At 37.7% G+C, this 27229-nt stretch overlaps 1 protein-coding gene across 1 annotated transcript in view; it reads right to left on the bottom strand.

Moving 5' to 3' along the window:
- Positions 1-27229, bottom strand: part of cdkal1 (CDK5 regulatory subunit associated protein 1-like 1) — an 821501-nt gene that overhangs the window by 522832 nt on the left and 271440 nt on the right. The gene's annotated exons all lie outside the window — the stretch shown is intronic.

Here is a 27229-nt window from a genome sequence, read left to right as displayed (position 1 = left end):
ACAAATAACATTTGTATAAAATGTAGAAGCAATAGAATAAAAGGCTTGTATTGCACATGCAAGTCTAGGAAGTGTCTCTTTGTAAATGATGAGATAAGCAAGGGAAAGCATAATAAGGGGACACAGTCAATTAACTGCCTTTCGTGGTTTCTCTTTAGAGTGGAGCAAGAAAAGTCCAACGGACCATTGACATCACTTCTACCCAATTCCTGGAAATCACAGCCCCTTCTGGTCTCTTCCAGTTATAAGCAGCCTGAAAGAGGGGTGTCGATGTTCACTTGTTTGTCAGTTTTTTCAGAGAACAGAACATCCAGTCCAGAAGTAACCCATTCACAGGACCATTGGTCTAGACACCTTTTGTCTTTTGAACTGTCTTGTATTTTGATCATTTACACCTGCCATTCAGTGGGGTACCAGACTGGCATCTCAATCCTTCTTCACAACTATTACTCTCTTTCCTACCTTTGCTAAAGTTGTCTGTTATAATGCTTACCAAATTGTTATCCATTTTTAAAGCTAATGCAAAGACCAACACATCAGGCTACTTGAAAACTCAGTGTAGCCAGGCGCGAGTGATTTGGGGTTTGTGTTCATGAGTGTGCTCTGCAATAGAGCAGCATCACATCCAGGCCTCTTTCTGCCTTAAGGCAACCCTGAAAATGGTACTGCATACTGAATTAAAAATTGTTTACGTTAGTGTTTCTATGAAATTTAGTATAAAGAATAAATGGTTTTAGAAAGCTTTTTGTTGTAGTTTTCACTGTGAAATGCACTGTAGAGAACCGAATCAGATGGCTGGGAAACACTCATAGCATGAAATTAGTCCTGTTTAACGCTGTATGAGAAGGGAGTCTGCACTGCTGAAAAGGCGCAATGGAGTATTGATTTAGGGTAAAAGAGACAGAAAACACACTTTTGTGTTACTTTGAGGTCTCTCCAAATCTGGCTTTACATTGTCTCAGAATCACTCTGTGTACCTCTCTGTAGATGAGCTCCTCACTAAAAATAAACACTTTGAGAAGATGAAAGGCAAGTGCTGGTGCAAAAGCACTGAAAGATGAAAGCGTACCCAGCGATTGGAGTGCAGCCCTGTCTACAGAGGTAAGCCCATGCAGCTGCAGAAAGAAAAAGAGAAAGAAAGAAAGAAAGAAAGAAAGAAAGAAGGAAGGATTCAACTAAGAACATCCATCACTGCTCTCAAATATGGTTCTTTCAAGCACCCTGCCATTCCACCTAATCCAGACAGCACACCCAAGAGAAGGACACTGAAACAGACAGTCAAGCTCCACAGTGAATGCAGTCCCACCGCCCATTGTGAGAATTACCTGCTGGCAGGCTGCTGAGTGGCATTGTTCAACCCTAGCCGTAAACATGCTCCTGCCACATTCCCCATGAAGAACAATGATGTGTGTCAGCAGGGCTTCTCAATTTAAAGAATTAACTGCCGTTGTTAGTGCTAAACACACAAAATTTATCTTGGGGGAAGGGATGCTCACTATGAAATGTTTGCCACAGTGAACTTCTCTTAGTGATCTTTTAAGAACCAATGGTACTATGTATAATATGTAAAATCAGAAAATGCTGCCTTTGGAGGAAGCAACACCAAGAAATGTGCAAATGCCAGAGAAGGAATGTGCTTTTTGAAGTCATGAGGAAAAACAGATTTTGAGTAAGGCATGGCTGCAAAAGTCACCAGGGAAGATAGACATACATCCTACATTCATATAAAATGGCACCTTCATGTCTCCGGCAATGACCTTGAGGGCATAAAAAACAGACTACAACTTTGTATCTGTAGTTCTGGCTTATGACATTCATTTTCTCAGGTAATGCAACACACAGGTTGCAAGATACTTTTGAAACAGCTAATTTCACTAAACAGATAAAGTTTTTTTTAAAAAAAAAAAAAAAGTGGTCTAATTTATCTGTCTCAGTCTGGGAATTCACTGTCTGGTAGCCAAAGATTAAGCCTTGCTTCTGAGACCTGAACAAGCAACCACTCAAAGAAGCTATGCATTGTGGAAAGCAACAGACACACCTCCCATTCCCCTGCAAATGGTTTCAACTTCTATGCTGTAAGTGGGGTGCTTCCATCAGGCTGAGTCTTTTCCCAGACCCCCCATTCCTAAGCATACTACCGGTCACTTACATTACGTGAAGTATGCCTTTGTCAGTTAGAATCAAATGTGGAAAGAGGTTTATTTTCTCCAGGAATTCTGGCTAGATGGATTTTTTTTGCTTTTCTCGCCTGTACTGCCAATTAGCCAGACCTCATTCAAAGTGGACATTATACTGGCATGATTTGTTTTTGTTAATCAAATTAAAATTTGCACTGCTCTACTGTGTCTTTACTTTTGTTTTCCTACTTATGTTACAAGGTTTAACAATTTACTGTTATAATGAAACACACAATACAAATAAAATGAATTGAAAAAAAAATGAGACCAGAAGTACCTTTTCTGGAACACAATCGATCTTTAAGAGATTTGCTTGTAGGGACTTACTAAACCATTTCCTCAAACATGTTACTTTTTCCTATGCTTCATTCTCCCTAAGCACTATACTTGGCCTTCGTGAAACAGGCCAGCTTTTTAAAGAGGGAAATTACAGTGCCTTAAAGTTGACGGGTAATAGTCATAGTCAATAATGGTGGTGTCATTTCGAATTGTGTGCTTTTTAGAAACATGCCCCAAAGTGAAACAAAACACACATCAGTGAATGAAGAAACTGAGCAGAGAGAATGGAGAAACAATCACAATGTACTGTATAAAAAAGTGTAATGATGTAAGTGTAATAAAACAAATGCCCTGTGCAGTGAAATAAAACTTTTGGCGTAAACTGTCAGTAGATGTGCAGATCTGTCTCGGTTTTAGAATCTCTCAGTGGTGACACTGCAGGTCTTTAATTTTAACTATTAAAAAGTGAGCATATTTCACAAAAATGTTCTGAAATAATGCATTAGAATGTTCTATTAGGACGGATGCATGGGAGGAAGGAAATGAGGACAACAAGATGAGTCCAGCCTTAATCCTGATGGGTGCCTAGGGTTTTCATGAAAGCTAGACAATGATGAATCTGGAAAAGAATAAAATATGCCAGACACCAAATGGTGGAGCTTTGTGTCAAAAAATAAATGATGTATTTTTTTTAAATAGTAATTCATCCACTGAACCCAATTAATCCAATTTCATGGCGGTTGGGAAGTGGAGGCTATACTAGCAGCATCAGACACAAGGAACACAAGAAGTAACTCTGAATATGGTGACTCTCAGCATTAATAAAATGACTGACAACAACTGGATAAAGGCTCACTTCCAGTTAGATGTTTTTCGATGACGTTTGCCATCAAAGGCACTGTAGTAAACATAGAATAATTAGAGTGGCTGCTAGATTTCAGAATTTTTTCTGTTAGTCTTACAAATGCATAACCAAATGTCTGTCAGACAGGCACCACCTAGGGTTCAAATAATATCATGGCAGTATTTCAAAACCTGGTCTTGATATACAGTTAACACAACCCTTCTGGATTTACCTTTCAGCTGAAAGGATCAGTTACTTTAATTAAAATAAAACGGATAGGATTGAAGCTATTAAAAAAAAAAAAACTTTATATTTTTGTGTTCAATAAAATTTGTTTTTTCCAGCTAAAAATAGGTACTTCCAGTTGAACCAGATCACTAAAATATCTATCATACAGAAACTAACCAGCAAATTTCTGACATGTTCCATAATGCTTTTTGTTCATATAACAATAAGAATAGAATGTAATGAAAATCAGAAGTCACCAGTTTTAATCATCATCAAAGGACTCATGTATGAAACGTGTTTATGCTCAAAAACGTGAATAAGTCATTTCTTACGCAAAGGTTGAGATTTATAAAACATGAACATGGCATGAAAACTGGCTTAATGTTATGCCACACTTTGACCATTTATTAGTCCGTGCTGACTTTTTGGTGTGTGAACTAGTGTTGGATTGGTACTAAAATGTTGACTTTGGTATCAGAACCAGCTTTCAGATATCAGCACCAGTACCAGAACGGTTCCAAAGCTGACCTAAAACTGCCTTTTGCAGGAATATCAACTCTATATTGTTCTGCGGTCTATTTGGTTTTACTCTTCAGTGAGTCTTGTTGTCATTGAGTCGTTTTTTTCCCTAACTTTCAAGTTTTTGATATTCTGATTTGATGCTGAAATAATAGCAGGTCTTTAAAATACCTCAGTATTTTGATGTCAGCTACTTTGTATTTGAAATCCTTACAATTATGCAAATTGTTTTCTTTTAACAAACCCAATATTTTATATAGAGATGATGAACACCATTCTAAAGTGCCTTGTAAGTACAGAGGTCTTGTAAAGTTATTCATATGTGATTTGTTTTTAAATTGCAGAACAAGAAGAATGAGTGATCTGCAAGTGACACACAGGGAGTCGGTGCCAATGACTGAACCTTGCATTCAAATATTGTCAAACTCCTTAAACACTAGACCACACTGCCAGATAAATTGTGTTTTACGCTTATCAACTTTGAAAAGGATCTTGTGATGGTAATCTCTGTGAAAGGGGATTTATAAAATAAACACTGACTGACTGATTGATTTGCTTTCCTCCCCTGCGTATGCAACCCGTGATGTAGCATAAGTAATATATTTGCAGCATCTCGTTAATGTTCACTGTACTAAGCAATATAAAGCCTTGCATATCTGTGACAATGTCATCTAGTTTTTTTAACCAGTGAAGAGTAAAGCACAAGGATGCTGGCTAAATTCCTATCAACAACTCATTATAAGGCCCTGGGCAAGGCACTTAACATACAAATGCTCCAAAATGGACATAGGTTCTTTCTGGAAAGGCACTACACACCATAAAGTTTACGTGTAGATAGTTTTGTCTAATGCCAGAGGTATTTATTATATGATACGACTCTAAACAAACTAATCTGTTAACCAGACCAAACTGCAGAATTTTGGATATCAGATTTACAGTGAAACTGTGATTTTTGAGTCGCTCTGATAAATCATTTTAGCCCAACAAATATAGTTGAATGTCTCCATCTGGCTATTATTATGCTCGTTTAAAGACAGATTAAAAAAAAAAAAAAAACAACTAAATTCTGCAAAAGCTTGCGACATGTGGTGGGGCTAGCTTAGATCTCATCCATAGCCCTTCCTTTGCCTGCTACTTGCCTCAGACACCCTATCTGTGTCTGTTGCTGTGCAACACTAACCATGTCACGTCACATGATGAGAGGGGGTGAGAGAGAGAGAGAGAGAGAGAGAGAGAGAGAGATAAAAAGAGGGTGCTTGGCTGGTAGCTTTGCTCAAGCATTGTGCTTTTTTACCTTAGCCAAATCTATGGTTGGGATGCTAGTGTTTTCTACTCCAGAATAACTGGATGTTTCATCCAAACAGTAAATATCCACAGTCTTGCCCAACTATGTTGGGCAGTAGCCACTTGAAAGCATAGGTTTCAGTGCTATCAACAGCTCATCCTACACCCACAGACTAATTCAGGCCCAACTTAGTGCAATCATAATATAATACACTTGATCTAATTCAGAGTGACAAGAGTGCCTAAACCAGCAGCAAGAAACGACCCTAAATCAAGAGCCATTCCACCAAAAGGCCCACTCACACACAAGTCCAAACTATAGTTGTCATTCTACATTATATGTACCTCTTTGTGGACATGACAGGAAAATGGGAATACCCAGAGAAAACTGTGCAGACAAGGGAAGACGCTGACAGGGCCTGGGCACAGGGTTAGAATCAAGGACACAGAATCCATGAGTTGGTAGGGTTAACTCTTGCACAACCATAGTGTCTCTTCATGTCCAAACTAGCAACTAAACATGCTTCATGTTTGATAGTTCATGCTTTGCAAAATATGAAATATGAAGAAGAATGACCAGAATAGGCACAGGGTGATGGCCAAGGGAGTTTATGTTGGGTAATTGTGGCTAACCGCAAATGAAGAGACAAGTTCAATCAGGAAGGTTTTGTTTGAAAGGTACTTTTTAAACCTTATGACATTCACAAAAGAGTGATCTCATTGCCATAGTATGCAATACCAGATAAAAGACTAAAATTCACCAAATAATTCCCTAAAATGGAAGTTGTGATGATTCAAGCAGCTTATAGATAATACTGAAATCTTGCCCTGCATTTTCTCTTCAACTCTAAGAACCACTTCAGCAGGGTGACTATGCATGTGACACATGAAGGCCACTGCCACCTGAGCAGTCTTTGTGAGCCTTGTTTGGACAGAAAAGACTCCGAGAAGAAAAGAGTCACATACCTGGGCTCATTCCAGCCACACCTCGCATGTTCCAGACGCCAGCTGCTTACACTTACCTGAGCTTAAAGCAGGTGCGGGACAAAGGAATCGAGTTGCCTGCCACCTGCTGCCCTGACCACTATTCACCTTTGTTTGCCTGTCAGCATGGCAGATGTTCAGTGCAAGAGTGAGCCTTCCCACCCACTTTCGTTGGCTCAACCTCTGCCCTTCTGTGCCGATGGGATTAAGCAGAAAACAATCTGAGCCCATCACAGGGGAAAGTGATCCGCATCTGCCAGCCAGAAATGCTGGATAACGTGACTCAGGTACACCCGATCAGTCTTGTGGAGGCTCTCCTGGAGGCTCAACACCACGCAACATTAACATAAAGCCTGCAGCTTTAATTCACTCAAGCAACTTATTCAATTAAAAAAGAAATTAGCCAAAGTATTTTATTAAAGAAAAAACTGGATGGCTATAAGTATAAACAAAAAAATACAACTGAAGCTCCTGTTTGTAAAAAAACAGGCGCACTCCCCAAGAGCCATCAGTAACAGCTGCTGACCCCAAGTGACCCCCTTTAAATTTGACAAGGTCAGAACTAGGAGCAAGGACTATAAACAACCAAAAGAAAAAAAATACTTTTCCCAATGAGCTGTTCAAATTCACTCCAGAGCCAACTACCGCTGTGTTTTTTGGAAAGATTGAGAAGATAACCCTTCCACACCCCTAACGTTTAAGACATTGTTTGCACTACGCCAACAATACTCAAATACTAATATTTATAAGGCGTTTGATTCTGTAAAAGCAAAACAAGCAATGAATCACCAAAAAGAATTGTTGCTCCACAAATACTTAAACCAGAGATATTTTTAACATCACCAGTCAGCAATTTTTAAAAGGTCATGGTGGAAAACAAGAATAACAAATAAAACTCACACATGGAGGAGGCATTTGTTTTGTTAATGTATTTATTTTGAAATGTCCACTACAAAAAGTTGCAAATGAGTTGAGTGCTGTGAAAAAAAAAAAAGAACAAATTGAAAATGTTTATAACAAAGCAGCCCATAATTACACTATGAGTGAACATGTGACTGCTGCCGTTGCTGCCTCTGTATTCAGACCTTGGCTAAGGCATCTGTGCTGCTCTGCCGCCCCTGCCCCCTCAGTACCTACTCTCCCCCGGTTTCCCTCAGCTACTAAGCCTGGAACACTGCTACCACCTATTGGTGGGAAAAATAAAGACAGAAACACAAAGCTGCCCCCTTCCCCCAATTTGCTTAAGATGCAAATATTATATTCGACACAAACCAATTAAAATGCTTGTGGTTGCAGTTCTCTCTCTAGCCTGTTAATGCTGATTGAGTCACACTAGTAATATTACATATTCCTGCATTTTAAAATGTTTTAATATAGGTGCTTTCTTTCTTTGGCTTTCTATTAAAGTCGACTTCATCAGCCCCGGGGTTTTCTCATGGGAGGTCTTGTTGGGTATTCTCTTAGCCATGCAATAAGTACATGTAGAAAGAAGACTCCTCTTTCACATGGACAGAGAACCATGACCTTAAACTTGGTGGAATTAAATCTCACAGCTGGCCTAGGAAGGGCTTCAGAATCCCCCTGGGTCAAAGAAAATCTATTTGTTGTTTAATGGAAAATCAGGTCTGCCCTGTGTGTCCCTCCCTTACCAGGAAAGGTGGTTTAGAAAATGGATGAGGAGATAGTTGGATTTCTGCTTCCTTCATTAGGAATTAGAATTAAAAATGACATTCTCTGTAGTGTGGTAAGTCAACAAGCAGCCAAGCTTTTCCAATTAAAAAAAATGATGCAACCACACTCACACTTAATATCTATTTAACACAAATGTGAAACTTTCATCCGTAACAAGTAAGTGAATATCAAAGAATCTGCAGAAAACAGAGACTGTGCAGAGAAGTACTTAAAAACTAAAACAGAAATATGTAAGTAGCAAGAGATAGGAATAAGGCACTGGGGCACATGGTAAGCAGATTCAGCATCCTAGGTTTGAACCCACACCAGCTCATTTTCTGTGTAGAATTCTCCCTATAGTTATATGGGGTTTTTCTCCTGATACACCAGCTGAGTTAAAATAGTGTTTTGAAATGAGCCAGAAGGCTAAGTGAATGGACTATGTGATGGGCTGTCCAATGTTAGTTTTTGCTTTGCACTCAATGCTTCCAGAACTGGCTCCGACCCTTATAACCCTGAACTGGATTAAGTGGGTTTGATAATATTATGTTATGTTATAATACGACAGACCCCGCCTCCATGCACCCCTAAACCAGAGACTTTAAGCTAATAAAATGGATAAAAGAGTTGATGGTGGTCTTACCTTCCAGACAATATGCAGAGGAAGCATAATATGTACAAAGCAATGCTTGCTACAGCCTACACACTTTGATCAAACTGATATCTATATCATGAAACACAAAATAAACAAAAAAAAGCATGATAAAAAACTCTCCCTACTAAGTGTTATTGAGGATTGTGATATAATTACACAATTATACCGCCTAGAATGTTCTTTGCTACTAAGTGCTCCAAGAGAACCTGCTGCTATGTGCTTATTACCCTCCTCTGTGGAATTCTCTCTTTGTTAGTCAGTGAGGAACCAGAGTATAATATACAAACTGTCACATACGAGTCTTGGTAGTGTCACACAGGTTTAGCTGTTTTGGTAAATACCAGGACTGAGATGTGACACTATCATTAACTGGATTTAGACTTGTTTTAGATTGTAAGGACTTCTGATATCGCTTTCCCTGTGAAAAAGTGTAGCTCCACTCGATAAACTATGTGACATCTCCAGTCCTCATCATTCAATACCTAGCTTCTGACAGGAACCAAAGTCTGCGAAAAAACTATACTGGCCATATTGGAGAGCCTAACAAATCATTGCTAAAGTATTCTCTTTTGAAATTCTATATTTTTGGCATTGTTTTCAGCCAAATATTAAATGGGATCAACCTTTTGTTCTCTTGTTTCTAAAAACCTAGATTGGAAGTTAATCATTCTTTTCTGATCCATTTCAAATCTTACTATCGTGCATTTAATTCTTTTTACAACTACTACATACACTTATCTTCTTTGATCTACAAAAAAGAATAAAGTAACAGGCCTTATTCTAAAATGGTGCAGATTATCAATACTTAAGCAAAGTCTGTCACAACTGTTCCGAAATAAAAAGCACTTAACTACAGTAAATCCTTTAGTAACACGTACAAACATTTTTGCCAGGGCTTTCGAGTGTCAGTTGACCGACAGAAGCATTTAAGTTTTACTGTTTTGCTGGTGTAGGCAGAAAAAACTGCAGTGATCAGTAACCTGATGGAAAACCTTGTGATTTTTAAGTCAATTTAGGTAAAAAAAACATGATACCCAAGTAAATACTGTATAATTTATTTCTGATTTGAAAGTGACTACTGAGAAAGTCCCGTCACCGCCTTGGTCTCAGAATACCTATACAAACAATTTGTAGTACCATGTGGTGTAGCTTACTATCAAAGGCTCAGTCATGACTGGCTCGAAACACTCCTTCTTACAAAGCCCATCATAGTCTGGGGCCTGATTTGCAGTCATGACTTGACTATGATGATACTCTGTGCATAAGTATAGTGCAGAAGGTTTCTAGACAGGACTTGTATTGTGAAACACATTCTACTTTCACCAGGACTATTTCTAAGAGGAAACAATGGAACTTTTTATAATTTTACAATGAAATGATGGTGCAGAGGCGGCACAGTGGCGCAGTGGGTAGCGCTGCTGCCTCGCAGTTAGGAAACCTTCACTTCCCGGGTCCTCTCTGCGTGGAGTTTGCATGTTCTCCCCATGTCTGCTTGGGTTTCCACCGGGTACTCAGGTTTCCTCCCACAGTCCAAAGACATGCAGGTTAGGTGCAATGGCGATTCTAACTTGTCCCTAGTGTGTGCTTGGTGTGTGGGGGTGCCCTGCCCGGGGTTTGTTTCCTGCCTTGCACCTGTGTTGGCTGGGACTTTCTCCAGCAGACCCCCTATGACCCTGTAGTTGGGATATAGCGGGTTGGATAATGGATGGAAGGATGATGGTGAAGGTACCATTTTAAATACATGTGCACCAAAATTGTCATGAAACCAGTTTAAGCTAAGGGCAATAAAAACATTCCTGGATTTAATTTTAGATAGAGTCTTGATTAAAAAAAACCTCAGAGATCTGTCAGAACAGAACCTCAATGTTATCTCCTCATTTGCAGGGCTCAAATTCTGAATTCAGAGCAAATGAGTGGCAATTAAAAACTGATTTAATATTTGTTTCCCTTTGTACAATCATTTTTAAACACTACAGGAAGCAAATCTACATAATTGTAACAAAATAGAAAAAAGAGATAATGTATATACAATTCAAACTCCTCTTCTATCAGACCCCTTCCAAAACTGAAGTGGACAGTATACAGGAAGTACAAATCCAATGCCCACCATGCCCTGCCATGTTGTAGAATAGAGGCGACTAAACAAACTAAAAAAAAATAAATAAATAAATAAATAAAAAGGAAATAGCGATGACAGTGGAGTGAACAAAATGGCTATAAAGTCAGGTCACAGCACTCTTCAAACAGGATGGGTAAAATATGCTGCATTAAAACCTGGTTATCTGTTCAAGGCACATGCAAGAACCTAAGGATTATTGTGAAAATGAACAGACCAGGAGATGGAAAACAAACCAAGGATTGGAATAAAATGTAATGAGACAGGCCAAGGGTCAAAGCCAGAATACTAGTAAACTAAGCATCAAAATTTTAGGGATGAAACCAATAAATAAAGTCTTTTAACAAAGTCAGAGCCTGAAATGAAATCTTGTTTAGAGCATTATCACAATCTAGATCATCACATCTAATGAAGTAAATTGGATGTGATGATGGCAGTCATGTGTCAAGTAAACAAAGAAGAATAAAACAGTAGCAGAAGTTAATGTGAAAACAACACCAACAAAAAAAAAAAAAGTTAGAAAAGGAACATACCTCAATACAAAAAAAAAAAACAAACTTAAAAGTTTAACATTGCATATGCCAGCAACTTAAAGGCTAAAGAAACCGCAACCATAACACAATCACTTTTGCACATGTGAGTAATTACCATCTACACTGCATGATGTGACTCAAATTTCACCCTTTTTTATTTTTTATTTTTTTATAAAGAAGTAGTAATTGTATTTTCATTTTTTTATGGAGAATGACTTTGTAATTGGCATTGGTATCTCTGACCAGATTTTATTTTTTAACTCAAACACACTTACCCTGCAAATAGCAGCAGAAATATGAGACATTTTTATAGCATTCTATTTTTAGCGAAGTCATTAAGGGGGGGAAATGATTGGCTGCTTAATGTTTTTAAATGTGATAAATTCAAAAACACAGACTTCATTATCTTATATTTATTATATACAGGCACATTTTATAAGGAGCATGAAAAGATTAAACTCTGAAAGGAGACTCCAGGTGGGGTACTGTGCAATTACGCAAACCACATTTACCTTTGCAATAAAGAAGCTGAAATGATTACTAATTTGCCTTCTTCATCTCATATTTGGTCAAAGAGAACAACACGGTATCATGGAGTGCCACCATTTCATCACACCACATTCATGCACAAGATTCCAGTCAGTCATACCAAGCCTATTCAAAAGCATCAGTCAGTTTGACAGCATGTCTTTAGATGGTGAAAGGAAACTGGAAACCCAACTGACCCTAATGATAAAACAGGGACAGCATTTATGTCATTAAACCAAGAGTTGGAAAACAATTTCCAAAGCCACTTTACAGTCTACACCTACTAAAACAGAAACATCAAGCACCAAAACACTTCATGTTTTTAGTTGTACAGACAGATAGTATTCAGGTTTTGCATCTCTGGCCTACAAATACAGACAAGCACTTGAGTGTCCCATAATTCAGTATAAAATATAAACTCCACATAAGACAAGAACACTGTCAAAGCAGCCAAATCTAATAGAAGGTCACAGAGGGCAGAGTCTGGCAACATCAGGAACTCCAACAAAAGTACATACCAACAAGGATCAATTTTACAATCACCAATTAACCTAACATGTAAATGGTAGGAATTAGAAGGAATACCAAAGTCCCCAATGAAAATTCACAAAATGAGAATAAGCTAAATTCCTACAGAAATTGACACGGCAAAGAATTCAAACTCAGGATGTCGGATCAGTGTGGCAGCACCACTAATCAATGTACCACCATGTCACCCTAAGGCAAGAACATTCTCACCCAAAGCTACACAGACCCTACAACCATGATTTATAACAGAAGTCTTACAAGATGTCTCAGAGTTCAATTGTAAGAGGATGATGCCACTGCCCATCTATGCTAACCACATTAAAGCATACTTGTTTCGCTTTTCTGAAACTTAAGTGGAGTGTCACACTCAGCACCAGAAAGGTTACACTAATTTCAGAATTTAATTCTTACCAATTACTTACATTTAAACCAAATAACTGTCTTTAATGGCATACACTACTCCTTTTGTTGTAATTTGAGTATTCTTGTTTGTTACAATTTGGGACCCTTGATTACTCCTTTTGCTTCTTAATCATAATTTATTAATTTTGTTGAAATAACCACAAAACCAAGAGTTGTGCAAGCACCTTTGTTTACCACAAACAATTTTTTCAATAATATACTGTGTTTGGAAAGAAATAATAGAGAGAGGAAAAGGAGACGAGGAAAGGAAAGTATTATGGTGTCTGCAGTATACAAAACATTTTTATGTGAATATCAAGAAACGAAACTCCACAATACTGGAAATCTCTCTCATGGAATAATGAATACACTAACAAGCCATGGAGATAAGTGACACCTTCCATGAAAAGTACCATGTGTATTTTAATTAAGAAATCAGTTAAAATGAAAATATGAAGCCACAGCAGCCTTTCAGAGTGACGACTGAATAAAGCCAGTGGCACATCACAGGACTTCTACATGGAGTGGGTCTCAAACTTGACAAATGTAGTTGCTGGTCTTGTTGCCTGGGTATATGTCAGATTACACAACTAGTTATTACAAGGCAAGAAAATGACACAAGTACGACTCTCTAGCAAAGCTTGGCATTTCCGAAATATCGCAAGCCCAACCTTTTTTCTCACAGCCAATAACGTGCTGCCGGACAGAGGCAGTGCTGTAAAAATGTTTTATGCTACAATCTCTGACCTTTTTTCCGTTCTGTTTTTCTGAATTAAAAAAAAAACAAAAACAAATACTTTGTTAATTTACATCCATTCATTTCCTAACATACTCATAGCAGTTATGGGCTGTAGGCAGTAATTGTGTGTGCTGGAAAATACAGCAATATGATGCCTTTATTTGATATAATCAATGCACAAATAATGCTATCTTTCTAATTAAGAGGCTGATTCCTGCCAGTAACTGGTTAAGTCATATATGAACTAACTCCATCACTATATATACAGTATGTAAGCATGTGCTTGGCTGTCCTGGGTGATAGGCAAGAACCAAACTGCGGATGTGATGGCAGTCCATTATTAAGTACTCTTACATAAACGCTGACTGGAAACTGGAGTAAAGTCAGAAGAAAGTCCAAACATACATTGTGGTGGGGGATTGGAAGGATAATCAAAGATCTGTATATTTTATTCACTGAAAAACCAATGCTAAAAATTGTACCACTGTCAGATATAGGAAAAAATGTACTCCTACCATCAAACTGCAAAATTTGCCCTCTTCTCCTGTGTTTTTTACAGGTGGGTATCTGGCCTGCTTTCACAGAAGTCTCAAAATTGATAGTGCTGGCCCCAATAAACAGATATGAACAAATGTGCAAATACAGAACATGTATATGTGTAGGGCAAATATTACATGAAAAACAAGCCTTCCGTAACTTTTGTTTTCCTGCGAATAACGTATTTAATCTGGGGATTGGGGGCACAGAGATTCTCACACCGAGGCTCAGAAGGCTCAGCAACATCTCCACCCCATGACAGAGTGGCCAATGAAGAGCAAAATTCAAGTCAACTCTCTGCCCTCTGACATTTCTTACTTGTCTTACGTGTGTTTGTGCTCTTTTCTCTTGTGTGATGTTTACGAGAGGCTTTCAGGAGTTCATCACTCTCCATAATCTCTGATAAATCCCATTTAAAGCCTACAAGCCATTTTCAAGCTTTGTTATACCTCACTGTGTCAGAGAGAAATCCTCCCAATCCCTGTATCGCAAGGGCAGATGTGCTGCTAACTGTAGACTCAATGATTCTGTGACATATGGACATGCGTCTCACAGAAGTTGCCAACTAGGGCTTAGGGTTCGAACACAAGCCATGCCTAAAATGTCAAAAACAGCACTGGTCTATCTTAGAGATACATCATGTAATTATATTTTTGCTTCGATAACTATTTGTTCATCTTGGCTTGATTACTTTAAAACTGTGCTCTGCAGTTTCTAGTTGGAAGCATGGTTTGCGAACATATTCTTGGAGAGTTACACTAGCTACATATTGAGCTCAGAAGTGCTCCAATATTATATTTTAAAACTTTTATTAGCACTGTTTCTTTACAAATGGCTAATCGGTGTGTATCGTGCATATAAAAAGTAAACTTCCCTTGGAAGTTTTCACATTTTAATTATATAATGTTGAAACACAGTGGATTTAATTTGCCTTTTTTGACAATGACCAACAGAGAAAGAGTCACATGTCAAAGTGAAAACAGATCTCTGCAATGTGATATAAATTAATTAAATTTAAAACATAAAATTATTAATCACAGAAGTATTCACCACCTTTAAATAAGTTATTTAGTGGATGTACTAGATCTCTGGTAAGTGATCTAAATTGATTTCAAATATCAACTACAAAATAACTGATCATTTAAGTACTAATCCCCTTCAAGTCAGTATTTACTAAAGCACCTTTGGAAGCCATGATAGCCTCGAGTCTGTGTGCACAGATATCTCCTTATATCAGGTTTGCACATCTGGGCACTGCCATTTCTACACTTACTTCTTTCTAAAACTGTTTAAGCTGTGCCAAATTGTATGGTGATCATGAACCAAGATTTATTGTTAATCTACCCACAAATTCTCAGTTGGCCCAAGATCTGGACTCTGACTCGGGCACTCCAGGGCATTAGCATTGTTGTTTTTAAGCCATTCATGTGCAACTCTGTCTTTATGCTTGGGGTTGTTGTCTTGCTAGAAAAGACATCTTCTCTCAAGACACAGGTTTCTTGCAGTCAGGTTTTCTCTGTATTCTGCTCCATTAATTTTATCCTCAGAAGCCTTTCAGGGCCTGCTGCAGATAAGCATCCCTATAGCATGATGCTAACCACAACCATGCATCATGGCAGGGCTGGTGCATTTTTGATAATACAGTGTTGATAGTCCAGTGTTGGACTTGCACCAAATATGGTGTTAATCTGAGGGCCAAAAATTTTAATTTTGGGAAGACCATAGAACCTTCTTCCAGCTGAGGGAAAAAAACTTTGTGGTACTCTTTAGCCATGGATGCAGGATGAAATTATTGATATGTTGCCTACCTTTGTAGATCGCTTCCTATAAAAATATATACTGTCGGGATGGTTTATAGAGTCAGTACTGACATATGTATAGAGTACAGTGAAATTCTTATTTATGTGCTAATCAACATGCAACAGGTTCCTTATCACAGGGACATAAATAACTCAACAATTTATAACACTACATTCTCAAACCCACTAAATCTATTTCAGGATTGCAGTAGACTGCAGCCTATCAAAGCAACAATGGGCACCAAGCATAAGCCATCCCTAAATTAAAGACATGCAAATGCACACAAATGCTCACACAGGGTTCTGTTTGGAATTAACAGTTAACCTAACATGCACATCTCTGAGTATGTGGGACGAAAACCCAAGCAGACACAAGGAAAATGTGCAAACTCCATAATGCAGTATAATACTTTGTGGAGTCTGGCAGCAGCCAGGTAATTTGAACAACAAACAAAGACCTTCCAGTGTAGCAGTCTTTATATCACTAAGGCTCTACAGTGACATCAAGGAAGAAATAAAGAAAGCTACTTTATCATACAATAGGTTGTCTAGAGCATGTGATCGATAAAGAATTGCAGAAAACCCCACACAGTGGAGCACTAAGAAATTAACATCATATAAAATAAAAACAGCATAAATAAGTACAAAAATAGAGAGCGAGAAAGTAGATCACAAGCACCTCACAAGTGAATTAATGTGGTGGCAGCCTCAAGGTCTAGACAAGGGGTATAGATTTCAGCATGGCTGAAGGAACCAAAGAGTATGCCTGAATTTGGCAAAAAACTCACGAGGCACACACTACTTTGGCAACAAACATGAAATCATAACATGTGCCACACAGACTGAAATATTCTCAAAGAAGATAAAAAATGTAGGCATTGTCAGTGCTCACTTTTCCAATCTTCTCAGTTTTAATGAGTCAACTTCAAACTGCCTTACAATGTCAAACAGTAGTATTAAAGAGTGGGATCATTCGGCACAGTTACTGGTTTCTTACCTTCATTTAAGATAATTAGCTCTTGCTCCACTAGACAAATGAATAGTTTTTTTCCAGTGGTCATAAGGTTACAATATAAAACCCAGGAAAACACATATATGATGGTAGTATACAAGTACTGTACAATCTACCCATTATATTGCAACAATATACCTTAAATTAAATCTGCCATTCAAATCAAGGTGCTCCTACATTAGATTCTTGCACATAACAAACAGTAATAATAACAGTAACAATAAAGCTGTAAAAAAAAAAAACTTCTATGAACGCCACACACAACCTCTGTGTAAGCCACTAACTAGACAAAAGTGAACAAGATTTTGGGCATATTTTACTGAAACGACATAGCAATGTGAATTCCAAATCGCTTCTACAACTAATGAGAAGCACATGAACAGCATGTGCAATTAGCCCTGAAATCAGAGTAAATCCAGAAGCGTGTCATTGGAGGCCTCTCCTGCTCCAAACACTTCAGCAGGGGTTTGGGTATTGGATTCTTTTACTTAGGCATATGTGCAAGTCATCATTTTCCTTGACCATCTGCTTCTGAGAAATGTGCTTGCTTTTGACAAGTTTGGGATCAACATTCTGAGTTCCACGCAGCTCTATAATGAATAACTGCACATCTTAATAAGTTACACTATGTTAATGAAGAAATAGTGTGCACATTACTGGCGTGCTCACACATGAAACTGACACCAGGAAGACATCTGGCACCATGGCAAACAGCACTGATCATGCCACTTGTCTGAGCCAGTGAAGCCCGGACTCCCTCTATTGGCTGCAGCATAACAAGCATTTTGATTTATACCCAACATCTTCCATTACCTTTAAAAAAAAAAAAATAGTTCACCAGAAATGCAAAAATTACACAATAGCTTTAGTATACTGAGAAATGCAAGCATGAGAAACACTGTTTTGTACTTATGGTTGTTTCGTTTTAGGGCAAAGAATGTCAAAGTTTAAAAAAGTGTCACATTGTAAACAAATGTCAAAAACTCCACACCTTGAAGGCCAAAGGTTTGAAGGGGTCAAATGCAGGTACAATGTACTGTTACTAGTGTAAATATACAAGGTGTCCTTATCTGGGCTAAATAAATACATCACAATTCACTACTGGAATTTCACCACAGAGGGCCCAGGTGCTAGAAGCAAAGGACACAGATGCACCCTCAAAAATGGATCTTGGGAGAAATTCACAGAGTAAACACTGTATGTCCTACTTTACCTGTGTCATCTCTTATGTTTGTGCAAATTTACATGAAATATATAGTGAACACCTGTGTCCAAGACATGTGTATCAGTTCCTGCTGCATGAAAGCTTTAGACCCTTGGTTTAAAGAGTCAAAGTGGTCTCTACTGGTTTTCCACATTCACATAATGTCTGTATGGATTTACCTTTGACTTTCATCCCACAACCCCTAGCAAATACCTGTTAGGTTAAAAGGAGACTTCAAAATAAGCCTATGTAACTGAGAATGAGAGTGTGTGTGTGTGTGTGTGTTAGTGAATCCCTTCAAGTCAAAGGTTTCTTCCTATCTTGTGCCCAATTCTGGCAGGAAAAGCCACATCTCTAAGATGGATTAAGTGCATTTAGCAATGCAAGGATGTTCTTCTCCTTAAACCAATGTTAAATTTGACAATTCCTAATTGGAAGGGATGTTAAACTTGATGAAAACAGTTGCTGGTCTAATTACCTGAGTAAGTCAGAGTACAAGATTAGTTATTACAGGGTATGTTAAATTAGATGACTTGTAATAACTAGGGATGCTCCGATTAATCAGCCACTGACCTAAATAGGCTGATTTTCACAAAAAAAAAATTACTTGATCGGCAAATTGGCCGAAAAAAAAAAAACAATCTTGTTAAGACCCCTGCTTTTCTAAGCTTTACAGTAATTTAGATGCAGTGCTTCTTTACATCAGGTATTACAATAGTTGAGCCAGCATGCTTTTTTTTGCAGCAAACTTCCTGCAGTGTAAACAAAGAGCAGTAAGCCAAGGCTTGTTTTGTGAGAGAGGACTGGATTATTAGCCTTGCTGTTAAAGGGAGTAATAAATGGAGAAAAAAAAAGAATCAAGAGTTGTCCTGTGCAATTAGACATATGGGTTGAAAACCTTCTTTTAATTTAATTTCTTTATTTAAGACAGATCACTAAATTTTTTATTTTGTTCTTTAAATTAAAATGGACAGAAATTTAGTTTGGACAGTGAGCTTGTTTAAAGTGCAGCAGCTTACATTTTCAATTGGAAAAAGAAAAATGTTAGCTTAACAGCAAATTGTGTCCTTTACTTAAGTTAAACATGTTAGCTTTGAGTAAGCATGTTAGCTTTGTGTCTCCTTGATAAACAACTTATGAACATTTGATACATTTTTGGATTTTGAAAAGATTGGTACTGTGTTGTTTTTTGTGTGTCATACAGCATAGGCTTTGAAAAGAAATTAAAATAGTAATCCATATTTAAAATTGTGAATTGCAAATATCCAGCTGATACAATGAAGAAAAAAAAACACCTGTTCAAATACATTAATTTGTATTTTAACAAAAAAGCTACAGTATAGTACAATTAATGATTACAAAATATTGTGCTTGTAGTTACATTTAAGCAGTATGTGTGAGAGTATATATCTTTTTTTTGTTTGTTAGAGAAACGGCGAAAGCTATCTTTTTGTAATAAAGCTTTGTTCTGATAGGTACATTACAGAAAAAAATTAAACAATATGACAGCTAATAATTATGAGAAGCATTTTATTTTCTTTTATGCCATGTCTTATTGAAACCTATTTGTGTACATTATTGGCTAAACTATGTAATTTAAGGAAATTCCATTTATCTTAGTATTTTTATGGTCACTGAACAATAAGCCTAAATAATTTCAATTTTGTTAATAAAAATGTTAGATAACACCTGTGGTCTAGTTTAATTATAAAAACACACTTGCATATATGACATAAGACTTCAGTGTCTGGTTATGCAGGAGGTTAGTGTAAAAAAAAATTTTAAGGGATAAAAAAAACAAATCAGTGATCAGCATCAGCATTAAAAAAACGATCAGAGCATAACTTTCAAGCACAGTTTCACAGTTCCAAAGTATCACAAGCTCACTCCTTTTTCTGGCAGCTAATAACATGCTGACTATCAGTGGTGGTGGCCTAAGCAAAACTTTTACAGGTACAGCGTGTTCAGCAACATTTTAGCAGTTTTTATTTTTTTCCCACTTCTGTCAACGTTAAATTGAAATATCTGACATCAGACATAGTTTCTCTTATGTTTGTTAGGTCCCAAACCCACCCAATATTCCTTATTCCTTGCAGCTGCGTTATATGCATTGTACTTCTGAGTAATTGATCACTGGTGTCACACTTTAACTTTTTACCAATTTGGAAAAAGAAAGAATCTTCCACACTAAGAATGATGTTTTCTCCTGTTGTGAATACACAAAGCAGCTAATGTTTGCCTTGTGTTTAGATGCCCCCATAAAGATTTTCAGATTTACAAGATAGACAGGCATGATTGTCACATGTTTCTTTCCCATCCTAATGCCGACATGAAGTTTCATGACACTACTTGGTTATCCAAGAGGCAGCACAGGAACACAAAAGGTAAAATGTGACCCCTCAACCCTCTAGTCTCTCCACCTATTGGCTTTCTGTCACTCCTCCAGAAGGCAGAGGACGCAGTGGGGGCTGCAGATGCTGCAAGGTCAAGTGAAACAACCTTCCTCTGGCTTTTCCTTCAATACCATCAACAATCAGAGTTGGACATTCTGAAGTCTCAAAGCACCTTGATGTACTTGCATATCTAGCAGTCTGATGTATTCAACCCTTTTGCTTGTAGATGGGGAGATGCAAAATATATGCAGTTATTAATCTGTCTGTAGTCCAATCCTGCACCTACAGTTAAGGTCACTTTTGTGGAAGAAATGCATACCCAAAACACCAATATTTTAGGTTTTTATTTAAAAGCAAAAGTGGGTCTGAAACAATCTGATATAATATCCTCAACAGACAGAAACAGCAGACTCAAAAGTGTATAAAATTAACAAGACCAGAATAAGAAAACATCCCCATAGGAAAAACCACAGTGCCAGAGGTGATTCAAACAGACCTGCATTACGACAACTTCGTTTTCAGCAGAGGGAACAATTACACAGCTTATTTTCTTTCTTTTTTTTTTGAACCAACAGATGAAGTGCTTTTCAAAGCAAGTGCACAGTCCAGGCTTAGGGGACAGAGAAATTAATGAGCAAGCAGGAGAGCGGCAGATGGTGCCTCTGTGGTCCACACTGAACAGCCGCTTGTCAAGAAGCTGGGCCCTGGGGCGCCACCTGGCAGAGGTATAATTGCGTAAATGCGCACTTATGCCTCATTCCACCTTAGCCATTACTATGCATCCTGATTACAAGCATCGGACTCCTTTCATTTCAACGCACCTACAAGTTGTGCACGCGCCGGATGCAAGAGTTCTCAGCATCTCATTTACTATAAAGAAAAGAAAACCTCTCCTGCCGAGAGAACAGCAGCAGCCAAATTACTTTTCACTCTGCAGGGTGCCAATTGGTTCGAAGAAATAGTGACATCATTCATTCCATTCCCAATAACAATGGAGCATAATGAAGAGCTAAGCGTAGCCAAACAGCACTCTTCCTGTCAGCAGGTGCACAGCAACTGCACACTTTCCCAATTGTCTCGAAGAGGCATGAAGCCAGCGTACACTCGACCGATACCACCATTAGTTCAGAACCATACTGAGAAACGCTTGTTCAGCAAAACAGCAGCCAAACCTGCACATCTGTAGTCGGGACACTTTTTCTCCACCTATAACTCAAATCAGTTCAAGCAACACCAAACCCTGCATATTTTATTAGTTTTGAATTAGATGAATGTGAAAGGACAACTTTTACAAAGTATGTCTAACTAAAATCTGCAGCAGTTTTTCTTTTGAGATTTCACAGTATATTAAAAGTGCATTACCCAAAAAAAAATATATATAGGCATAGTATGGTCATGAAATCAACATTCTACATGTAACCCTCCCTTCAGTAATGAATATCAACCCAAATCCTCTCCGTATTTCTACAATATGAGATCTGATGTTAAAATTGAGCACATGATCATACAATAATCTACCAATTGGGGATGAATTAGCTTAACAGTCTCATGCTTTAGCCACTAGGCTGCACTGCCATTCTAAGCTATTTATGACTTTATCTGAAAGAGAAAGTTGGGAGGAGGCAGGCAATAAAGTCCAGCAACAAAAGTTATTTAAACTGCTCTCAGGTCGTGGTCATGACTCTAAAGCAGTGTTTCTCAACCCATATATTATATATATATATATATATATATATATATATATATATATATATATATAATGTGTGTGTGTATATATATATATATATATATATATATATATATATATATATATGTGTGTATATATATATATATATATATATATATATATATATATATATATATATATATATATATATATATACACACACACACACACACACACACACACACAGGTGCTGGTCATAAAATTAGAATATCATGACAAAGTTGATTTATTTCAGTAATTCCATTCAAAAAGTGAAACTTGTATATTAGATTCATTCATTACACACAGACTGATGTATTTCAAATGTTTGTTTATTTTAATTTTGATGATTATAACTGACAACTAATGAAAGTCCCAAATTTAGTATCTCGGAAAATTAGAATATCAATTAAGACCAATGCAAAAAAAGGATTTTTAGAAATGTTGGCCAACTGAAAGGTATGAACATGAAAAGTATGAGCATGTACAGCACTCAATATTTAGTTGGGGCTCCTTTGGCCTGGATTATTGCAGCAATGCGGCGTGGCATGGAGTCGATCAGTCTGTGGCACTGCTCAGGTGTTATGAGAGCCCATGTTGCTCTGATAGTGGCCTTCAGCACTTCTGAATTGTTGGGTCTGGCGTATTGCATGTTCCTCTTCACAATACCCCATAGATTTTCTATGGGGTTAAGGTCAGGTGAGTTTGCTGGCCAATAAAGAACAGGGATACCATGGTCCTTAAACCAGGTACTGGCAGCTTTGGCACTTTGTGCAGGTGCCAGGTCCTGTTGGAAAATGAAATCTGCATCTCCATAAAGTTTGTCAGCAGCAGGAAGCATGAAGTGCTCTAAAACTTCCTGGTAGATGGCTGTGTTGACCTTGGACCTCAGAAAACACAATGGACCAACACCAGCAGATGACATGGCACCCCAAACCATCACTGACTGTGGAATCTTTACACTGGACCTCAAGCAACGTGAATTCTGTGCCTCTCCTCTTTTCCTCCAGACTCTGGGACCTTGATTTCCAAAGGAAATGTAAAATTTACTTTCATCAGAGAACATAACTTTGGACCAATCAGCAACAGTTTTGTCTTTAGCCCAGGAGAGACGCTTCTGAGGCTGTCTCCTGTTCAAGAGTGGCTTGACACAAGGAATGTGACAGCTGAAACCCATGTCTTGCATACGTCTGTGCGTGGTGGTTCTTGAAGCACTGACTCCAGCTGCAGTCCACTCTTTGTGAATCTCCCCCACAGTTTTGAATGGGTTTTGTTTCACAATCCTCTCCAAGGTGCGGTTATCCCAATTGCTTGTACACTTTTTTCTACCACATCTTGTCCTTCCCTTCGCCTCTCTATTAATGTGCTTGGACACAGAGCTCTATGAACAGCCAGCTGTTTTAGCAATGACCTTTTGTGTCTTTCCCAGCACCTCTGAACTACATTAAAAACATTAATACATTTACTATAGAAAACAATCATAAGCAAATAACTGAATATATTTTAAAAATTAAATAAGGTAATAGATATAATGGGATGTAGCAATGCTGTTTCAAAAACCTGTTACTGGTTTGAGCCCTGTGAGTGCCTCACATTGCAAAAATATGCTGTCAGTTCTAAATTGTCAACCTTTTGTCTAATATCCAGACCAGCATAAACTCCTACTTTGTACTAGTACTGCAAAGAAGGCCTCCAGCTCTTATATAAGCAACCAGTAAAAAGCTGGAACTGGCATATTTTTATAATATTATGTTTTGCCTCTCTAACATACTGTACAATGCACTCAGAAAGTATTCAGACCCGTTCATTTTTTCACGCTGCAGGCTAATGCTAAAATCATTTAAACTCCAAGCAACACCTGGAATCGCAAACTAACAATGCAAATGCAGGATTTTATAATTTTTTGAAAATTTGTTAAAAATAAAAAACGGCATATCACGTATTTGGCATAGATTACAGCCTGAAGTATTCTTCAGTCAGACGCAACAAGTTTCATACATCTGCTCATCAGCCACTCAGGCAGTAACTCTTACATTTAAAAGCTCCGAGTGCTTCAATGAAACTTTTTAATCACCTTAATAGTGGGACAGCAGACCCAGTCCCAGCAGAAAAGCAAGAGCTCTATGGACAAAATATAACCAACTCAAAAAATATAATCTTACTTTTACTGCATACAGCTTTAGGGACTTTTTTTTTCTCATTTTGCACACTCATCACCCCACCACCAAATACCACCAACACCTCAAGCGAAAAACACATTACAATTGAAGTTCAATCAGACAGTAAACCTTGTATAAAAATGAAATCAAGTGTGAAATGTAATTATTGTACAGAAACAAAGCTCTTGTTGGAACAACCTAAATCAGAAATAGAATGAAACCTTATCTGGTTTCCTGCTTACTTTCATACAGAGTGCAGCTAAAGAATAAATGTGCGCACATGCACAGACCACTGAAGCTCAATTCAAATGCAGGCCATAGCCACATTTCTGAGGGGAATTGCCTTTGTTTTTCTGTGTTGGATTTAGGTCCCGAGGTTAATGCAGAAATATCAGATTGGCTTCCTCATAACTCAAAGGCTGTGCTCTTCTGTCTTACAAAGGAATATCAGGAGATGTGTGGCTTAAAGTTGTAGTCTCCAGATTATTTTTAATAGAAGTACTACAGTACATATACACATGTGCACACTAAAACAAAAAAACAAACAAAAAACATTCATGACCCTTATCTGGATTTACCTTGGTTAGCAAATTGTCCACACAATTCCTTTGTACAGTTAGGTGAGGTCCATTTCTTTCATCTTTCAGTACCAATTTCATTCACATTTTACCTCATCCATTGTTGTGGTGTGACATTTTACATACAAGTTGATAAATACTTTGTACGTCTATTTGTTACTTAGGCAAAGCAATGTAATATTAGTATTTCATTAGTGAGAAGCATTTATATTTACCCCCTAGGACTAAGTCAGGATAGTGAATTTTACGACAGAGTTGGGGGAAGTGCCTCAAACAAGTATGGCAAATGTTTCTCTGCTGGAGTCTCTCAATCAAACCCCACAGGAAAGCCTAGCTGGCAAGCTTCACGGGGGCAGGTGTGAAGGTATTCTCTGCTCCATTGGTCTGAAGTATGGCTGTGTGCAATTGGCTTGCATCAAAAGCCTTTAAGTACCATGACACCCTATTGGCTGTAGGGGTTGGACAGAAAAGCTATAAATTTGCTTGCTTCACCAACCTCCCACCCCCCGTCTCTCTCTCTCTCTCTTACAAACATCTGATGAAAGAGCATCTCACACACCATGAACTGAAAAGGACAACACAATGAAGAGCACAGCTCAGCAGCCATATTGAGACCGAAGAAAGCTGACCACAAATGATGACTTAACTAGAGACATTTTAAGTAACTAACAAGTCTGTGTGCCACCTGAAAGTACACATCACCATTTATCAGGCTGTATGGTTGTCAATATTCAAATGTACTTTACATATTGTTATTATTTATGAATATTATCAATAATATATTATTTAAAGTGTAACTTAACTCCTGCTTGTCTTCTACTACACCTAACTGCCTGAGGTTACAGATGTAGAAGGGAAGATGGGAAAAAGTTATATGGTACAATACCTTATAAACAGTGGTAAGTCTTGATTTGAGGTATTCTGACAAAGGCTACAAATTAATAATACAAAAGGGGAAAGTAGAGGAATATATTACCTTTACAGACATCTTTTCCCTCAAAAAAAAAAAAAAAAAACAACTTCACACATTGAATCAAATTGACCATATTCATTAAACACTGTTTCATTCTTAGTGAAGTCTTCCAAACCTTAAGCTTTGATACTAAACCACCACGATCAACAGGAAATTTAAGGCTTGACCTGCAAGACATTCAATTCAATAACATTTTGCTGACAGCTAAACTGATAAAGACCCACCATTATTTGGTCTGTGAAATAACTTCTTGCAAAGTTTTACTCCATGTGCACTTTACCGTAAATTAAGACTCTGGATATTCTTCATACTATCAGATTAGATTTCAATTGTTTGTTGTTACATACAAATTGGGCTTTATTTGTAAGTAGTTCACATAGTACTGTACCACCAGCACACTCTGCACAGTGCTTTAATGGACAGCAGTTACTACATAGCAGAAAACTTATAAGAGAGCTTGCACTTTATATGTACTAAGTACAATTTTTAATCCAAGTCCATTTCAAGAATGTGTAATGCTCTAAAAGTTCAAATAAGCATTAGTAAAATGGTATTCTGATGCTGGTAATAGATGGAGTTCTAAATGTGTTGCAAATAGAAAGCAAAAATCTCATTTACACAATACTACCTTCAATGCAACAGCATTTTGCAAACAGACCAAGAAGCAAAGCAAATTGTGCTGCAACATAGATGGGCAAGCAGGTCTGCAACTATGGACCATCAATTTAGCACCATTGCATAATCCACAGAGATGATCCCACAATGCATGCTTGCCATTCAGGATGAAACCCTTCAATTCTGTTCCAAGGGAGAGCAAATCAGGACAATGGCTTGTTATTTCATATGTAGGCAGTTGTAGTATAAGATTAGAAAGCAAGCATAAATGTAGTTGACTGGAATTAAAAGTAGCTGTGGACTATCTAGAGCGATATAACCATGGTTGCTCTCTGTTCTACACTATCAGCTCCACAGAACACAAACAATGAGCCATAGAAAAGTAAAATACAGATATGCATTTGAAGTGAAATTTTAAAGTCAACTGCCTAGTAATGGGGGAAAACTGAGCACTGATAGCTAATTATTCTGCTTCAGTATTACTGTAGTGCTTCCATTTTGCATTCTTGAGTGAAGACACATGCACATTTATTATAATATAGAACAAAACACAAACTGCCTTTATTTTTATAATTTGCACCTTCCTATAGTTAAGCTTCAGTTCAAGCACTTTTCAAGTACGCACTGGGACCAGTAGGAGTCTGTTTTTTCAATGTTATTCTGATTTGAGGACTACTCAAGACAAAGAAAAATAGGAAAAGTTTGAAATATTAAAAAATAACAAAGATGACGGGAAGGACTGAAAATAACAGAATGAAATAAAAACA

Source organism: Polypterus senegalus, chromosome 15 (assembly GCF_016835505.1).
Source record: "Polypterus senegalus isolate Bchr_013 chromosome 15, ASM1683550v1, whole genome shotgun sequence".
Lineage (NCBI taxonomy): Eukaryota > Metazoa > Chordata > Cladistia > Polypteriformes > Polypteridae > Polypterus > Polypterus senegalus.
Note: the sequence above shows the minus strand (reverse complement) of the source record. Positions and strands in the feature narration are given on the sequence as shown.